The 19,269-nt window shown below is 38.5% G+C and overlaps 1 protein-coding gene across 15 annotated transcripts in view; it reads right to left on the bottom strand.

The window, feature by feature from the left end:
• EIF4G3 (eukaryotic translation initiation factor 4 gamma 3) overlaps window positions 1-19,269 on the bottom strand; it is a 373,254-nt gene that overhangs the window by 284,239 nt on the left and 69,746 nt on the right. For all 15 annotated transcript variants that reach the window (XM_077150955.1, XM_077150957.1, XM_077150961.1 and 12 more), the window contains one exon: window positions 18,941-19,069. The gene's annotated coding sequence lies outside the window, so the exon portion shown is untranslated. Of the gene's footprint in view, window positions 1-18,940; window positions 19,070-19,269 lie in introns of those variants that run through there.

The following is a 19,269-nucleotide window of genomic DNA, read 5'->3' as shown; positions in this document are numbered from 1 at the left end:
ATCAGAAATCAGAGGGGATTTAGTAGGTACCACAGAAGCTGAAGAAATTTTAAAAACCATAAAAGGATACCATGAACAAGTGTACACCACCAAACTAGACAACTTAGAAGAAATGGATGAATACCTAGAAACACATGACCAACCAATCATGACTCGAGAAGAAAAGGAGATCTCAACAAATCAATCACAAGTAAAGAGATCCAATCTTCCTACAAAGAAAAGCCCAGGACCAGATGGCTTCATAGAGGTATTTTATCAAACACTCAAAATAGAATTAAAACCAATCTTGCTTAAAGTCTTCCAAGAAATTGAAGAAAAAGGAACACTACCTAACTCATTTTATGAACCTAATATCACTCTAATCCCAAAACCAGGTAAAGATGCTACAAGAAAGGAAAACTACAGGCCAACCTACCTAACAAATATGGATGCAAAAATTCTCAGCAAAATGCTAGCAAATCTAATCCAAAGACATATTAAAAAAAATTATACACCACAACCAAGTGGAGTTTATACCAGGAATGTAAAAGGGTGGTTCAACACAAGAAAATCAATCAATATAATACAGCACATTAATAAACCGAACAGGGAAAAGCACAGAATCACCTCATTTGATGCTGAAAAAGCACTGAAAAAAATTCAATATCCTTTTCTGATAACACACTTCAAGAGGTATGAATTGAAGGAAACGTCCTGAATATGATAAAGAGTATATTCAAAAAGCCCATAGCCAGCGTTGTACTCAATGGCTGGAGACCGAAAGTCTTCCCCCTAAGACTGGGAAAAAGACAGGGATGCCCTCTGGCACTACTGTTGTTCAAAAATCATACTAGAAGTTCTAGCTAAAGCAATTAGGCAGGAAAAAGAAATAAAAGGCACTCAAATTGGAAAAGAAAAAATAAAACTTTAACTATTTTAAGATGACATGATACTATATTGGAAAATGCTGAGAAATCTATGACAATACAATTGGGCTAATAAATTCATCAAAGTGGTGGGATACAAGATGAACATGCAAAATCAGTAATGCTTCTATACATAAGCAATGGCCTAAGTGAAGAGACAATTGAGGAAAAAAATCCATTTAAAACAGCATCTAAAAGAATCAAGTAACTAGGAATAAACTTAACAAGGAATGTCAAGGACTTGTACACAGAAAACTACAAAACACTGATAAAAGAAATCAAGAAAGATCTAAATAAGTGGAAAAACATTCCCTATGCATTGATAGTAAGGTCAAATGTAGTTAAGATGTCAATCTTACCCAAATTAACTTACAGATTCAATTCAAGATTAATCAAAATCCCAACAACCTACTTTGAAGACTTAGAAAAGCGAGTCATCAAATTTATGTGGAAGGGAAAGAGACCTTAAATAGCTAAAAATATCCTAAAAAAGAAGAACAAAGTGGGAGGACTTACCCTTCCTGATTTTAAAGCTTGTTATTAAGCCACAGTGTTCAAACAGCATGGCACTGGCACAAAGAGAGAAGTATTGACCAATGGAATTGAATTGAGAGTGCAGAAATAGACCGCCAAATCGAAGGTCAACTGATCTTCACAAGGCACCCAAAACAACTGAGCCTTAAAGGGCATTGTGAAAAAGGTGAAAAGGCAGTCAACAAAAGGTGAAGAGGTAGCCAACCCAATGGGAGAAAATATTTGGAATTCACATACCAGATAAAAGTTTGATATGTATACATGAGAAAATCATACAACTCAACAGCAAAAGCCCAATTATAAAATGGGCTGAAGATATGAACAGACATTTTTCCAAATAGAAAATATAGATGGCTAAAACCCACGAGGAAATGCTCATTTTCATTAGCTAAAAGGGAAATACAAATCAAAGCTACAATAAGATATCACTCCACACCTATAAGAATGGCTGCTATTAAAAAAAACAGGAAACTATAAATGGTGGAGAGAATGTGGAGAACTAGAACACTCATGCACTGCTGATGGGAACCCACTTTGGAATACAGTTTGGCAGTTCCTTAGAAAATTAGATATCAAGTTCTCTTATGACCTGGCAATACCACTACTCAGTATATACCCAGAATACCTGAAAGCAGTGACACAAATGGACATTTGCACACCGATGTTCAAAGCAGCATTATTCACAACTGCCAAAAGATGGAACAATCCAAAAGCCCATCAAGAGACAAGTGGATAAACAAAACGTGGCATATACATACAATGGAATATTATGCAGCAATAAGACCAAATGAGGTCCTGAAGCATATGACAGCATGGATGAAACTTTAGGACATAATGCTGAGTGAAATAAACCAGGCACAAAAAGACAGATATTGTATGATTTTGCTATTATGACCCTGTTAATATATTATCAAAGTATTCTCAGAAGCAATGTGGACAACCAAAGCTATAGGCTGAGCCCCCAGTCTTGAGGTTTGTTCATATGAAACTTAACCCCACTAAGGATAGGTCAAGCCTACTTAAAATTAGGCCTAAGAGTCACCCCCAAGAAAACCTCTTTTGTTGCTCAGATGTGGCCTCTCTCTCCAGTCAACACAGCAAGCAAACTCACCACCTTCCCCCTGTCTACACGGGACATGACTCACAGGGGTGTGGACCTTCTTGGCAATGTGGGACAGAAATCCTATAATGAGCTGAGACTCAGCATCAAGGGATAGAGAAAAACCCTAGAATGAGCTGAGACTCAGCATCAAGGGATTGAGAAAACCTTTTCGACCAAAAGGGGGAAGAGTGAAACGAGACAAAGTATCAATGGCTGAGAGATTCCAAACAGAGTTGAGAGGTTATCCTGGAGGTTATTCTTACGCATTAAGTACATATCACCTTGTTATCGAAGATGTAATGGAGAGGCTGGAGGGAACTGCCTGAAAATGTACAGCTGTGTTTCAGTAGCATGTTTCTTGATGATGATTGTATAATGATATAGCTTTCACAATGTGACTGTGTGATTGTGAAACCCTTGTGTCTTATGCTCCTTTTATCTACCTTGTCAACAGATGAGTAGAACATATGGAATAAAAATAAATAATAGGGGGAGTGTCATGGTTAGGGACAGGTGTCAACTTGGCCATGTTGTGGTACCTGTTCGTCTGATTGGGTAAGCACTGGCCTGTCTGTTGCAATGAGGACATTTCATAGGATTAGGTTATGATCACGTTAGCTACATCCACAGCTGATTCCATTTGTGATCAGCCAAAGGGGAGTGTCTTCTGCAATTAGTGATGCTAAATGCAATCATGGGAAGTCTTTTAAGGAGGACTCAGAGGAGATAAGTTGCATTCCTGCTTTGGCTGGCGAGCCTCTCCTGTGGAGTTCATCCAGGCCATCCATTGGAGTCATCAGCTTCGCAGCCTGCCCTGTGGATTTTGGACTCTGCGTTCCTACGGTCACGTGAGACACTTTTATAAATTTTATATTTGCAAGTGTTCCCTGTTGATTCTGTTTCTCTAGAGAACCCTAACTAATACATCTTGGTACCAGGAGTGGTTCTTAAGGAACAGAATCTTAAAAATGGGTTTTTATGAATGGTTTTCTACTCTGACTGGGCTCAGAGACACTAAGGACTCTGATTCCCATAATCAGAATGACACTCCCAATCCATGGACTGAGTTGGCAAAGGAGATAGTCAAAATATCATCATTCGATTCTCCTAATGCTTCACTTGTACGAAGCCAGACTCTGGGGGATAATGTTCTTGACACCTTTACAGAGTTTTGTAGAAATAAGAGTTATAGAGATGTTGGTTGGTTGTTGTTAGATACACTGTCTGCATTAAAGGGTGAAAGGGATGGGCTTAAGGCTTCAAACAAGAAGCTTAAGTGCCGTCTGAAAGATGTAGAGGTTTCTATGAGTATCCTCAAGGAAAATTTTATTTCCTGTAGCCGTAGACTTGAGATCTCTGAAAATCAGACTCAGAATCTTATTGTTAGAGTAGCAACTTTACAACGTAAACTGAAATCTCAGTCTTGCATGGTGTCTGCCGTTAAAGTGAGGGCATTGATTGGAAAGGAGTGGGACCCTGAAAAATGGGATGGTGACATATGGATTGATAATGATGTTGGGGGTGAGGTTGAAACCCTAGACCATGCTGAGCCTTCTTTAGATAACCCTGTAATAGTCTGCCCTGAGGACATAGCCGCCCCACCTTCAGCCTGCCTTGAGGAATTGGCCACCCAACCTCCTCCTGAAGGGATTAGCCCTAGAGTTATTAATCCTGTTTCACCAGATGAAACTGCAAATGAAAGCCCTGAAGCAAATGGCTTGGAAGATATTTCTAATTCTTTTCATGACCCACCCCCACCACCCCTCATTTCTTCTAGACCTATAACTAGACTAAAGTCCCAACAGGCCCCTAAAGGTGAGGTACAAAGTATCACACATGAGGAGGTACGTTATACTCCAAAAGAACTGTGTGAGTTTTCCAATTTATATAGACAGAAATCAGGGGAATATGTGTGGCAATGGATTTTAAGAGTGTGGGATAATGGTGGGAGGAATATAAGGCTGGATCAGGCTGAATTTATTGATATGGGCCCACTAAGCAGAGATTCTGCATTCAATGTTATAGCTAGAGCAGTTAGAAAAGGTGTTAACAGCTTGTTTGGGTGGTTGGTTGAAACATGGATCAAAAGGTGGCCAACATTACCTGAGGTTGAAATGCCAGAACTGCCCTGGTATAATGTAGATGAGGGGATCCAGAGGCTTAGAGAGATTGGGATGTTAGAGTGGATTTATCATGCAAAGCCTGCTCTTACACCCCAGGAATGTCCAGAAGATGCACCTTTTACCAGAACAGTGAGAAATAAGTTTGTGAGACTAGCACCATCATCCCTCAAGAGCTCTGTGGTTGCAATTCTCTGTAGGTCAGATATTACTGTAGGAACTGCTGTCACTGAGCTGGAATCCTTAAACACAATGGGGATGACAGGATCCCGAGTTGGCAGAAGCCAGGTGGCAGCACTTAATCACCAAAGACAGGGTAGACGTGGGTATTATAATAGACAACAAACTCAAAGGAGGCATCAAAATTATATGACACGCAGAGATTTGTGGCATTGGCTAGTAAATCATGGGGTGCCTAGAAATACAATAGAAGGGCAGTCTACTAAATTCTTGTTGGAGCTGTATAAACAAAAGAGTTCTAGGTCAAGGGAACAGAAGTCTAACCTGAATTACAAAAACACAGAATCACGGCCCCTTAATCAATTTCCAGACTTGAAACAGTTTACAGACCCTGAGCCCCTTGAATGAAGGGGAGGCCAGGTCCCTATGGGGAAGAAACCTGTTACACTGCCACAAATTTATACTGTTGACCTTCCTCTAAGTCTTCCTCAAGGAGACCGACGGCCTTTTACCAGGGTAACTGTGCATTGGGGAAAAGGAAATGATCAGATATTTCGGGGATTATTAGACACTGGTTCAGAAGTGACATTAATTCCAGGGGACCCAAAACGTCACTCTGGACCACCAGTCAGAGTGGGGGCTTATGGAGGCCAGGTGATCAATGGAGTTTTAGCTCAGGTCCGTCTCACAGTGGGTCCAGTGGGCCCCCGGACCCATCCTGTAGTTATTTCCCCAGTTCCGGAATGTATAATTGGCATAGACATACTGAGCAACTGGCAGAATCCCCACGTTGGTTCTCTAACTCATGCAGTGAGGGCTATTATGGTGGGAAAGGCCAAGTGGAAGCCACTAGAACTGCCCCTACCAAGCAAAATAGTAAATCAAAAGCAATACCGTATTCCTGGAGGGATTGCAGAGATTACTGCCACTCTTAAGGACTTGAAAGATGCAGGGGTGGTGATTCCCACCACATCCCCATTCAACTCTCCTATTTGGCCTGTGCAGAAAACAGATGGGTCTTGGAGAATGACAGTGGATTATCGTAAACTCAACCAGGTGGTAACTCCAATTGCAGCTGCTGTTCCAGATGTAGTATCATTGCTTGAGCAAATCAATACATCCCCTGGTACCTGGTATGCAGCTATTGATCTGGCAAATGCTTTTTTCTCAATAGCTATTAGTAAGGACCACCAGAAACAGTTTGCTTTCAGCTGGCAAGGTCAGCAATATACTTTCACTGTCCTACCTCAGGGGTATATCAACTCTCCAGCCCTATGTCATAATCTTGTTCGCAGAGACCTTGATCGTTTCTGCCTCCCACAAGACATCACACTGGTCCATTATATTGATGATATCATGTTGATTGGACCTAGTGAACAAGAAGTAGCAACTACTCTAGATTTACTGGTAAGGCATTTGCGTGTCAGAGGATGGGAGATAAATCCAACAAAAATACAGGGGCCTTCCACCTCAGTAAAATTTCTAGGTGTCCAGTGGTGTGGGGCTTGTCGAGATATCCCTTCTAAGGTGAAGGATAAATTGCTGCATCTGGCCCCTCCCACAACCAAAAAAGAGGCACAACGCCTAGTTGGTCTTTTTGGATTTTGGCGACAACATATTCCTCATTTGGGTGTGCTACTCCGGCCCATTTATCGAGTGACCAGAAAAGCTGCCAATTTTGAGTGGGGACCTGAACAAGAGGAGGCTCTGCGACAGGTCCAGGCTGCTGTGCAAGCTGCTCTGCCACTTGGGCCATATGATCCAGCAGATCCAATGGTGCTGGAAGTGTCAGTGGCAAATAGAGATGCTGTCTGGAGCCTTTGGCAGGCCCCAGTAGGAGAATCACAACGCAGACCCTTAGGATTTTGGAGCAAAGCCTTACCATCTGCTGCAGATAACTACTCTCCTTTTGAGAAACAGCTTTTGGCCTGCTACTGGGCCTTAGTAGAGACTGAACGCTTAACCATGGGCCACCAAGTTACCATGAGACCTGAGTTGCCTATCATGAGTTGGGTGTTGTCTGACCCACCAAGCCATAAAGTTGGGCGTGCACAGCAGCACTCTATTGTAAAGTGGAAATGGTATATACGAGATAGAGCCAGAGCAGGTCCTGAAGGCACAAGTAAGTTACATGAAGAAGTGGCACAGATGCCCATGGTTTCCACTCCTGCTGCCACATTACCTTCTCTTTCCCAGACCAGAGCTATGGCCTCTTGGGGAGTTCCTTACAGTGAATTGACTGAGGAAGAGAAAACTCGGGCCTGGTTTACAGATGGTTCAGCACGATATGCAGGTACCACCCGAAAGTGGACAGCTGCAGCATTACAACCCCTTTCTGGGGTGTCTTTAAAGGACAGTGGTGAGGGGAAATCCTCCCAGTGGGCAGAACTTCGAGCAGTGCACCTGGTTGTTCATTTTGCTTGGAAGGAAAACTGGCCAGAGGTGCGTTTGTATACTGACTCATGGGCTGTTGCTAATGGTTTGGCTGGATGGTCAGGGACTTGGAAAGACCATAATTGGAAAATTGGTGACAAAGAGGTCTGGGGAAGAAGTATGTGGATAGACCTTTCTGAGTGGGCTAAAAACATGAAGATATTCATGTCCCATGTGAATGCACACCAGAGGGTGACTTCAGCAGAGGAAGATTTTAATAATCAAGTGGATAAGATGACCCGTTCTATGGATACCAGTCAGCCTGTTTCCCCAGCAACTCCTGTTATTGCCCAATGGGCTCATGAACAAAGTGGTCATGGTGGTAGGGATGGAGGTTATGCATGGGCTCAGCAGCATGGACTTCCACTCACCAAGGCTGACCTGGCTACAGCCACTGCTGAGTGCCCAATCTGCCAGCAGCAGAGACCCACACTCAGCCCCCGATATGGCACCATTCCCCGAGGTGACCAGCCAGCTACATGGTGGCAGGTTGATTACATTGGACCACTCCCTTCATGGAAGGGGCAGCGATTTGTTCTAACTGGAATAGACACATACTCTGGATATGGGTTTGCTTTCCCTGCACGCAATGCTTCTGCCAAAACTACTATCCGTGGGCTTACAGAATGCCTTATCCATCGCCATGGTATTCCACATAGCATTGCTTCGGATCAAGGAACACACTTCACAGCAAATGAAGTGCGGGAATGGGCACATGCTCATGGAATTCTCTGGTCTTACCATGTTCCCCATCATCCAGAAGCAGCTGGATTGATAGAACGGTGGAATGGCCTTTTGAAAACTCAATTACGGTGCCAACTAGGTGGAAAAAACTTGAAAGGCTGGGGTAATGTTCTCCAGGAAGCTGTGTATGCTCTGAATCAGCGTCCACTGTATGGTGCTGTTTCTCCCATAGCCAGGATCCATGGGTCCAGGAACCAAGGGGTGGAAATGGGTGTGGTGCCACTCACTATTACTCCTAGTGATCCACTGGGAAAATTTTTGCTTCCTGTCCCTGCTACCCTGAGTTCTGCTGGTCTACAGGTTTTAGTTCCAAAACGGGGTGTGCTTTCTCCAGGAGAAACAACAGTGATACCACTGAACTGGAAGTTAAGATTGCCACCTGGCCACTTTGGGCTACTTATGCCTCTGGATCAACACACCAAGAAGGGAATTACATTATTGTCTGGGGTAATTGACCCTGACTATCAGAAGGAAGTAGGACTGCAACTACATAATGGAGGTAAAGAAGAGTTTTCTTGGAATATAGGAGATCCCCTGGGGCGTCTATTAGTACTACCATGCCCTGTGATTAAAATCAATGGGAAACTGCAACAACACAATCCAGGCAGGACCACTAATGGCTCTGAGACTTCAGGAATGAAGGTTTGGGTCACCCCACCAGGCAAAGAACCACGGCCAGCTGAAGTGCTTGCTGAGGGGAAAGGGAACATGGAATGGGTAGTGGAAGAAGGTAGTGATAAATATGAACTTCGACCACGTGATCAGTTACAGAAACGAGGACTGTAATGCTGTTTTGTTTGTGTTATACTATTTAAGTTGTAAGATATCAAGTTTAAGAATGAATGTTGTCCAAGGATTTGCACCCTATTCTGGAGAGATTTAATGTGTTTCCAGTTATATGCAGGACAGTTGAGTATTGTCAGGTAAAAGAAAAAATGTGTGCTTATTTTTGTTTTCATTTGGAAATCTAAGGTATAGGTGCCAAGTTGACAAGGGGTGGACTGTCATGGTTAGGGACAGGTGTCAACTTGGCCATGTTGTGGTACCTGTTCGTCTGATTGGGTAAGCACTGGCCTGTCTGTTGCAATGAGGACATTTCATAGGATTAGGTTATGATCACGTTAGCTACATCCACAGCTGATTCCATTTGTGATCAGCCAAAGGGGAGTGTCTTCTGCAATTAGTGATGCTAAATGCAATCATGGGAAGTCTTTTAAGGAGGACTCAGAGGAGATAAGTTGCATTCCTGCTTTGGCTGGCGAGCCTCTCCTGTGGAGTTCATCCAGGCCATCCATTGGAGTCATCAGCTTCGCAGCCTGCCCTGTGGATTTTGGACTCTGCGTTCCTACGGTCACGTGAGACACTTTTATAAATTTTATATTTGCAAGTGTTCCCTGTTGATTCTGTTTCTCTAGAGAACCCTAACTAATACAGGGAGCAAACGTTGAAATAAATTTAGTTTGAAATGCTAGTGATCAATGAAAGGGAGGGGTAAGGTGTATGGTATGTAAAATTTTTTTTTCTGTTTTTGTTTTATTTTTCTGTTGTCTTTTTATTTCTTTTTCTGAATTGATGCAAACGTTCTGGGAAATGATCATGATGATGATATGCAACTATGTGATGATATTGTGAATTGCTGAGTGTATGTGTTGGGAATGTTTGTTTTTCTTTCTTGTAATCTTTTTTAAATTAATAAAAAATTTAAAAAAATAAGTTATCAGTGGCTATACATATGAGTTCAAATAAGAGTTGAGTGGCTATTCTGGAAGCTGCTCTTATGCAAGCTTTAGCTAGATGCTGCTAATTACCACACTTTGCTGAACCCCAACCAAAATCATTCTTGGTAACCTTAAGAAAACCTAGGGCTCTATCTGAGATTCTAAAAAGTTTCAAGCACTAAGATTACTTCCCAGAAACCTACAAACTCCAGATGGGTTCTTAGGTCACATAAGTCCTGAAACCCAGATGGACTAGCCTCTCCAAGAACTTCAAGTAGTTCCATTCCCCACCCCATATTACTGACACCCATTTCCAACATGAAAAAGTTAGAAAGGGCACAGCCCAAATACTACTAAAGATTGGGAGAAGGATCAAAAGAGAAAGAAAAGTTATAACAGAGAAGATAGGATGTAATAAGCACCTATGACTGTTAAATCATTATATTAATATTTCTTTTAGTCTCCAGTGTTCTGGAACAGCTAGAAGGAAACACCTAAAACTGTGTAACAGTTACACATACCAAACTCTGAAATCTGTTCTATAATTAATTGTTATGTTGTGCTTTGAAATTTACTGCTTTTTCGTATATATATTTCATAATAAAAACTGTTTAAAAAAATAAATTAAAAAAGCAAAGAAGTGATTACTACAAAATGAAAATGTGGTTACTCTTAAGGATGAAAGAGGGGTCATGTTTAGGATGGATGTTTTTCAACACTCTATTTATCTCTTGACCAAAGCAGTAGTTTAAAGACTGTTTATAATATTTAATATGCCATGAATTTGTTTTTTGTTTTTTTTCTCAGTTTTCCGTATCTATGTTATATTTCATCATAAAAGAAGGTTAAAAAATAAAAAAAATTGTTGATATATAGGTCAGGGATTGGCCATTCTGTTTTTGTAAAGGGCCAGGCAGTAAATATTTTAGGCTTTCTGAGCCATACAGTATTTGTCTCAACTATTTATTTCTGGTGTTGCAGTGAAAAACCAGAACTCATAAACAAATGAGCATGGTTGTGCTCCAGTAAAACTTTATTTACAACAGGCAAGGAGCCAGATTTGGCCCTTATGCCATAGTTTGTCAACCCCTGACCTATATGATCTGTCCACTTCTCAGAGATGCCAGCTTCCCTCATTAATTATGGATTTTTTATTTATAATTTTGTTCACATTTTCCTTTATATATATTTCTAAACCAACTATTAGGTAAATAAAGGGTTTATAACTGCTGTAACTCCTAGACTCATGTCTTTTTATTGTAGGAATTACTCCTCTCCCATAGTTTGAGTTTTGTCTTGAATTTTTGTGACCTCTAAAGACTGTATAAATCTGCTTTAATTATTAGCATTTTCAGTTGCCTTTTTTTGCCACACATTTGTTTTCATGTTTAAATGCATACATCTAGATTTTTGGTTTTTAACCAATTTGAGTTCCTATTTCGTAGGTGAATTTAACTTACTTATTATTATGGTTACCAACACGTTTCACAATCCTGTCATTTTATCAGATTTGCTTTCTGTCTTCCCCTTTCATGCCTTTTGTAACATTCACTGGAGTTCACAATTTTATTCTTTGTTAGGAAGTTATATCCGTTCATTATTATTTGTGCCAATTACCCAACTACTATCTTGCAGCTCTAATCAATCCTGTAAGTATGAGAAAGGACTTCCTTCCTGCTCCCACAACGTCAGCATGGCTATAGTGGCAGTGCAAAGCTATGGCTCCAGACTCCAGCTCCATTCAGACTTTCCATCACTAGCCTCTCAAGGCTATTTGGATGTGCCAGCAGCAGCACGCAAACATGAATGCTTGATATTTCAAGTTATCAGCCTGATTCCCTCACACACTGAGTCGTAATCCATTTCTCAAGACCAACGTGTAGTAACTCGTTTCTCACAGTTCTGATCAAGTGTCCTAGTTTGCCAGTGCTGTTTTAAAATATACCACAAACTGGTTGGCCTATACAACAGGAATTAATCATATTTCAGTTTGGAGGCTAAAAGTCCAAAATCACGTCGCCAGCAGGGTCATGCTTTCTATAATGTCTGCAGTATACTGGAGGCTTGCTGGCAATCCATAACTCAATCTCTACCTCTGTCACATGGCTATCTGTCTCTTACCCTGACTCTCTCCAAATTTTCTCTGCTCATAAGGACTTCAGTCATATCAGCTTAATAAGGCCCACTCTGATTCGGTTTGGTTTCAATTTAACTAATAACATCTTCAAAGATCCTATTTAGAAATGAGTTCATATCCAAAGGATTAGGGGTTAAGAACATGTCTTTGTGGGGAACATGACTCAATACATAACACTAACAGTCCTAAAGGAACTCTCCTCTCACCATAGATTCTAATGAGACAAGCAATCGTTTTTCATTCCCACAGCTCTTAGGGATGTTAGCTGCTTCCAGAATTTATTAATCTCTGGATTAACTCAGAATCCCCTTTTTTAGCCATTTAGCCAATACAACAAATTTATGTATTAAATCTCCTGTTTGAAATACTTAGTACGGTTTCTTTTTTCTCAAGGCTTCCAACTAGTACTGCTAAACTTTTTAATTTAAACCTTTTTTTTTATACAACTCAAGTTATTAGTTATCTTCCCTTTGCATTTCTCTGCAAACAGAAAAATCTTAAGATTTCACTTTCTTCCATCCGCATCTTGACCTTTTATATTAAAACCATCTAACATTCTGTTTCCAGATTGTTAAACATTTTTATGTTATACATTTGTAATTTAATGAGCAATTCTAATCATCCTATTTTATAACCTGATTTTGACCCTCAAAAAACTTAATAACTAAAATATAATTTTGTAACTATTGAAATGAGGTCAATATAACATTTGGGGAAATGAGAAGATGTTTTCAATATACTTTTACAAAATAGTATATTTATCTTGACACCATTTTTGTAAAAACACACACCTTTCAAAAGTCAATTCAAAAATCATACAAAAGAAAAAAATCAGTACCATCAGCCAAATAAATATAACATAATTTCTTATCAAATCTCTCTAAATTGCTACATAGGAACTCTAGAATTGAAATTTCTATAGAACCCATCTCCTAGAATATAAATGTAAGTTTAAGGAAAATAAAATAAAACTAAGGAAAACTATAATTCCATTTCTAATTAGAGACGTTAGCATGCTGTTTAATTTCCAAACAAGAAAAATGAAGGTGGGAAGCATTTACTCTTTCACCACTACTAAGTATGACGTTAGTTTTTATAGATGCCCTTATTTCTTTTATTTGTCAATTTTTGCTTGTTTTTTAAACAATACCTCTATTGTTAGTTATATAGATGTTTAGGATGATTGTGGGTCATGGTAAATTGACCGCTTTGTCACTACAAAGCTTCTCTGAATCCTCAGTAATATCCCCCCATAAAGTCTATTTTGAATGTTATTAATATAGCCACTCCAGATTTTATAAGATTTGCAAAGTATATTTTTTTCGTATTCTTTTATTTTTAACCCATCTTGTGCAGTCATATTTGAAGTACACTGCTGATAGATTGCCTTCCTTGTTCACCCAACTGACAATCTGTCTCATGATTGGTATGGTTAGTCCATTTACATGTAGTGTAATTAATGTAATGGATGAGTTCAAGTCCACTGTTTTGGTATTTGTTTTCTGTAGGCCTCAACTATTCTTTGTTCCTTCTTCCCTCTTTCCTTGTCTACTTCTGAGTATTTTTTAAGGATTACATTTTATCTCCACTATTAACTTATTTTAGACACATAGGCACACACACACACAACATACACACATGCACATAAGAAATATATCTCTTTTTTTCAGGATTGCTCTAAGGTTTAGAAAATACATCTCTAGTCATCACAGAATGCCTTTAAACAATATTATCACTTGATATATAAGAGCTTTAATACTGTATACTTCCATTTCCTACCTCCCCACGTTGCGATATTGTAGTCCCATACTTTACTTTTACCAATTGTTCTCCATGACAGTATGTTGTAGACGCTTTTTAACGCCTGAGACTGAATAAGATAACTGAATGAAGAAAAAAAAAAGTCCACAGACTGAGCACTGGGAACCCCTGTAACTCCCCAAATACACTGATTTTTATTTTGCTTTGTACACTTAATTATTTGTATAAAATTTTTTAATGAGGGAAAATATCTTTTATATTTAGACACATATTTGCCATTTCCAGCACAATCTTTCTCCAACTGAGTAGATCCAATTTTAACTCTGACATCATGTTCCTACCCCCTAACATTTGCTACCAGTGCAGCTTTGCTGGCAATGTATTTTTTTTACCTTCTGTTTGTCTTCTTTTTTTGCTGTATGTAGTATGTGTTTCTGTCTTTCTTTTTGATTGGTTTTCAGCAGTTTGATTAAGATGTACCCACATGTGATTTTCTACATCTTTATCCCTGTTTGAGGTTTATGGAACTTCTTGGGTTTATGAGTTCATATTTTTCAACAATTTAGAAAATTTCAACCATTATTTTTTCAAAAATGCCCCTTCCTATTCCTCAACAGCTGGGATTTCAATTACATGTATGTTAGGCCATTTCATCTTTTCTACATTACCCTATAAGTAACTATTTTTTCTAACCCGAACTCCAGAATCTTCTCTCCCTTTACTTCAATTTGAGCAGCTTCTATTCACCTGTTGTGGTGACTTGGAACTATGTAACCCAGAAAAACATGTTCTTAAACTTAATCCATTACCGTGGGTGTGGTCCCACTGTAAATAAGATCTCTTCAAGATGTTACTTCAGTTAAATTGTGAACAAAAATAAATCATTTTAGGCTTTAATCTGGATTACTGGAGTCCTTTCCAAGCATAATGAAAGAAAAAAAAGCCACAGGGAGCAGTCAGAAGCTGGAAGTAAACAAGACTTGGAAAAGAAGCCAGGAGAGGTCGCAATGTACATTGTCATGTAACAGAAATACCAAGGACGAAGGATGGCAAACAGCCAGCCCCAGAATACCAAAGTCTTCTGGGCGAAAGCATCATTCTGATGAAACCCTGATTTTGGACCTCTCCTAGCCTCAAAACTGTGAGCCAATAAATTTCCATTTTTTAACCCAGCCTATTGCATGATATTCCATTTAGCAGTCAGGAAACAAAAATACTTATTTTTAAGTTAAGTGAGCTTTTCCTCTATAGTGTCTAAGATTCTATTAAGCTCATAAAATGAATTTTTCAATTCAGATAACAAATTTTTAGTTCTAGAAGTTCTATTTGGTTTTCTCCCCCCCACACACAATTTTCATTTCTTTTTTATTATGCTCCCAGATTCCCTAATTCCATCATCCCTGTCATTACGAGTGTTTCTATAGATTGACTTTTCTTCCAGTTATACATCATATTTTCCTTCTTCTTCTCATATCATTTTTATTTTTAATTGGATGCTAGCCATTTTGAATGTTATATTATGGAGTATCTGGATGGTCTTGTCTTCCTTTAAAGAATACTGAATTTTATTCCACCAAACATTAATTAATTTGCTTGTAGATCAGCTGGATCTTTACAAGGTTAGTTTCAAAGCTTTGTTAAGTGGGTCTTTACTCTAGGATTAGTTCACCATACTTGTAAAACATAATTGTTCAAAAAATCTCTACTGGAATCCGCTCAGTTTTCAATGAAGCATACCCAGGAGCTAAGATAATTAACTGTTTGGTTCATAACTCCCTGGACAGTTGTTGTTTAACAGGCATCTTGCGGGGTCTCATCATATCCATGAATAGCTTAGTGTTTAGCTAGAACTCAAGGCAACTACTACAGTTATTTCTAAAGCTCTTTCTGTACTGCTTCCTCTCTTTTGGTATCCTGCCCCATGGATTGCAGCTGTCTCACCCTGTATGAACTCTGATCTCTATCTTCTCAGCTCAGTGATCCATCTTACCATGCTTCACTTGGGACTTTCCCTCCTTGCACAAAAATCCAGAAAGTGCTTTTATCAGAAAGTCAAAAGAATTATATATAGAACAATGTTTATTCCATTTCTGTCAGATTTCAATCCTAAACTGGCTTACCAGTCAATATCTTAAAACAACTATTTCATATATGTTGGCAAGTTTCTAGTATTTATAGCTTATAGTTTACAACTATTAATGTGTTAGTTTACTATTAGTTACACCATCATGTTCCAGAAGTGGAAGCCCTAGTTACTAGCCCTAGTTATCTGCAATTTTTTAATTCAGTAGAGACAATTATTAGGCTGTAATGCTATCTACTGAATTAAAAAGGCAGATAAAAATTTTGGAATTGAACTTTAAAAGAAGGTGAGCATTTTTAATGGTCTTCAAGAATAATCTAATTCGGAATAATACATAGTCTTAAATAATATATTTTAGTATCTTAAAAAAATGAATTATCAACACTAGGCAATAGAAAAGGGGATTTATTTTACCTATGAAGCATAGCAAAATGCTGCCAACATAATTTCTTTTAATTTTCACTTCCCAAGGTACCTACAGAATGAATTACTGAGTAGAAAGAAAAGATATCACATAAGAGAGAGAGATTTTGATAGCTTGAGAACCTATGATTTCTCGTAGAAAACAGAAAAATAAGGGCCCATCAACTGAGGAAAGTATGGAAATCAATTTTAGCTCTTCCTTGCTATGTAATTATCAGCAGACTGGACACGTGAGAAAAAAAGAACAGTAAATAAATACTTGCATTCAGAAACTAAAACTAGGTTTTTCAGTTTGGAAAAAATACAATATTTTTATTTTTCTAACAGTCTATATATTACATATATGTAAATATAGTTTATATTTAAATAATTTCTTGCTTTAAATATAACTAAATTAAATGCTTCACTACTCATTATCAGAATTTTGAATTACCATTTATCTATAGTGAGGTGTATAATGTTTTCATTGAGTACTGAGTCACTGAAATTCAGAATTCTTAGCTCTATAAAGACAGCTACCTTTTGTATACTACACTTTGTGGTGAGCAAAACACTTTCAAATATACTTTATAATGTAATCCGTTATAAAAAAAAAAGTACTGTATTAAGTTTGTTCTTTCCCATCCTCCACACATTTGCAAACAGCCTTAACCCAATTAATCTAGACAGGCATATATTTCCATGTGCATGATCAAACTCAGGAGAATATTCTACATGTCCAAGGTACTTACCCCCTCCTCTGCTGGCCTTTCCCCCATAGTCTTGTCTGCCCACTTCCCCATAACTCTCTGCATCACCTAAAGGAAATGTATATTTCTACAGGATATATAATGAGTACTTTGCATAGTCAAACTGTCCTGATTCATAATTTTCTTTAGGAGTTATGCATTCTATTTTCCATCCCTAAATTTAATGGCACATGCTAAATAATTCTGAAATAACTGAAGAAGCAATTTTCAGAACCCCTAAGCATAAAAATCTACCAAATCTACAAGTCACAGCCAGGGCAAAAATAGATTAGTAGCACTGTAGTAAGTCTCCCTTCTAAATCTATGGGAATTAACTGCAGTATAAAATTCAGAATACGTAACCTTTAAGGGAAGAGGTTTTTAAAGACCTATTAAAACAGATGAGTAGTAGTCAGAGAAATCAAGAAGAGTGTCTCACAACATGTACAGAAGGGGGAGAAATAAAAGTTCTTTAAATATGCAAGAAACAAAATCCTAAACCTTTTACCTCTGACAGAATTTAGATGAAAATGACAATAACCCCCTCAACCAATTCTGCCCCCCCCGTTCCCCCCACCACCAGAAAAAAAAAACAACTGAGCTTGCATCACTGCATCAATGAGAACACAAAAAGTGTTTGGAAATCACACAAACTGCTTCTTACAAAATCCTTTAGTTTTCTAAAACAATGTTGTATTAATGCAGGCTTAAATTTTAAGCTTTCAGTCTTTAATTATACTTATATATGTCAAATATGGAGTCTTGTCTTCTGGATATACAAAAAAGAACCTAAAACTTGATGTTTATGGTAAGGAATATCCAAATAACAATTCCACTTAACTATTATTCTTACAGGAACACTTCAAAAACAACCTCAGAAAGTCTGAGAGAAACTCAGTGGGATTGTTTTCTAGCTAGGTGCAAAGAAAACCATAATCAAACAGGCATATAAATATTACTTTAGGCACTTTTCAAAATAAATTACAAGACTTCTGGGTCAAGATGGCGGCTTAACAACGTGCGCATTTTAGCTCGTCCTCCAGAACAACTACTAAATAACCAGAAACAGTACAGAACAGCTCCTGGGGCCACGTCAGTGACCAGACACACAGCATATCCCAGTCTGGACCAGCTGGACCCACTGTGAGCACCCCCCAGAACCGTGAGTTCCCAAAGCTGCGATGGCCAGCGCCCCTCCCCCACAGGCCGCTTCCCAGAGGGGAAAGGAAAGGACTTTACCAGCAGCAGGGACTGGGCACAATCAAACGCCAATTGTGGAACTAATTAACAAATTCTGACTACTAAAAATAGGCCCCCAGCTTAAGTGAACCTGATCAAAGCAGAGGTTGCTAATTTTTGAAAAAATCCTTTACTTAGCATTTCAAGAGACAATAAACAATCTAGAAGCACCATCAGTTCACTATTATACAATACCCACTTTCTCAGCAAAATAGAGGAATCACATAAAATATCCAGGAACAGTAGGCAGACAACACGTATCACAGCACTTCTTTGGCATTATTCTGAATATGTCTTCTCACTCTTAAAAAGCTTAGGTGTTTAGAAAGTGATACAGAGAGAAAGAAGAAAAGACTTACATGTTGAACCTTTTATCCAGTGCCAGTTAAGTTTGTTTTCCAATTAAGTTCAATTTTGTGAAAACTAAGTTAATGTAAGCCTGTGACGTCAATTAAGCAGTAAGAAAGTAGAAAACACTTTCATTTTTACTTGCCAAATTATTCAAAATAATTCCAATAACAAATACTGATTTCTTTTTAAATGGGTACAAGATGGAAAACAACGTAAAGTCTGACTAATTTTAAATCTAAAATAAAAAAGAATCCAAAGTTTTCATAATAACTACTGACGACTTTGAGGCCAGTTTCCAAAAATCTTAAAAGAGAATGTGGATCTGATCAGGTACAAACACAAGCTCTCATTTGCAAGAGGAAAACTGGGCATTAATAGGAACTTCCACAAAGTACAATCCTGAGATAGATACTTAAATTCTGCTTTAGAAAAAATCAGAAAACCAGAATGACTTTTTCACAAAGACATTTCTTCTTTGTTACCTGAGAGAGTCCAGGGGACGATGCATGTCCCGGGGGCGTTGTCGCAAGATTTGGATGCCCCTTGTTTATTTCATGTGCTGAATAAGGGGAAGGAGTTGGGGGTCCCGGCTGTCTTGCTACTTGCGTTACCTGTGATGAAATCAATATGTGGTAAAAGCATTATATTGGTGACTCAATTTTAATAAATATATCTGAACTACTAACTAATTTTATAAAACTTGAATTCTGTGTCTCACAATTTAAAATGAAATAAGTATGAGACTGATTAAAACCTTAAATTTTCACAAATGAAACAATGAAATTGTTAGAAGAATACACATGAATAATTT

This window comes from Tamandua tetradactyla, chromosome 2 (genome assembly GCF_023851605.1).
Source record: "Tamandua tetradactyla isolate mTamTet1 chromosome 2, mTamTet1.pri, whole genome shotgun sequence".
Taxonomy (NCBI): Eukaryota; Metazoa; Chordata; class Mammalia; order Pilosa; family Myrmecophagidae; genus Tamandua; species Tamandua tetradactyla.
Note: the sequence above shows the minus strand (reverse complement) of the source record. Positions and strands in the feature narration are given on the sequence as shown.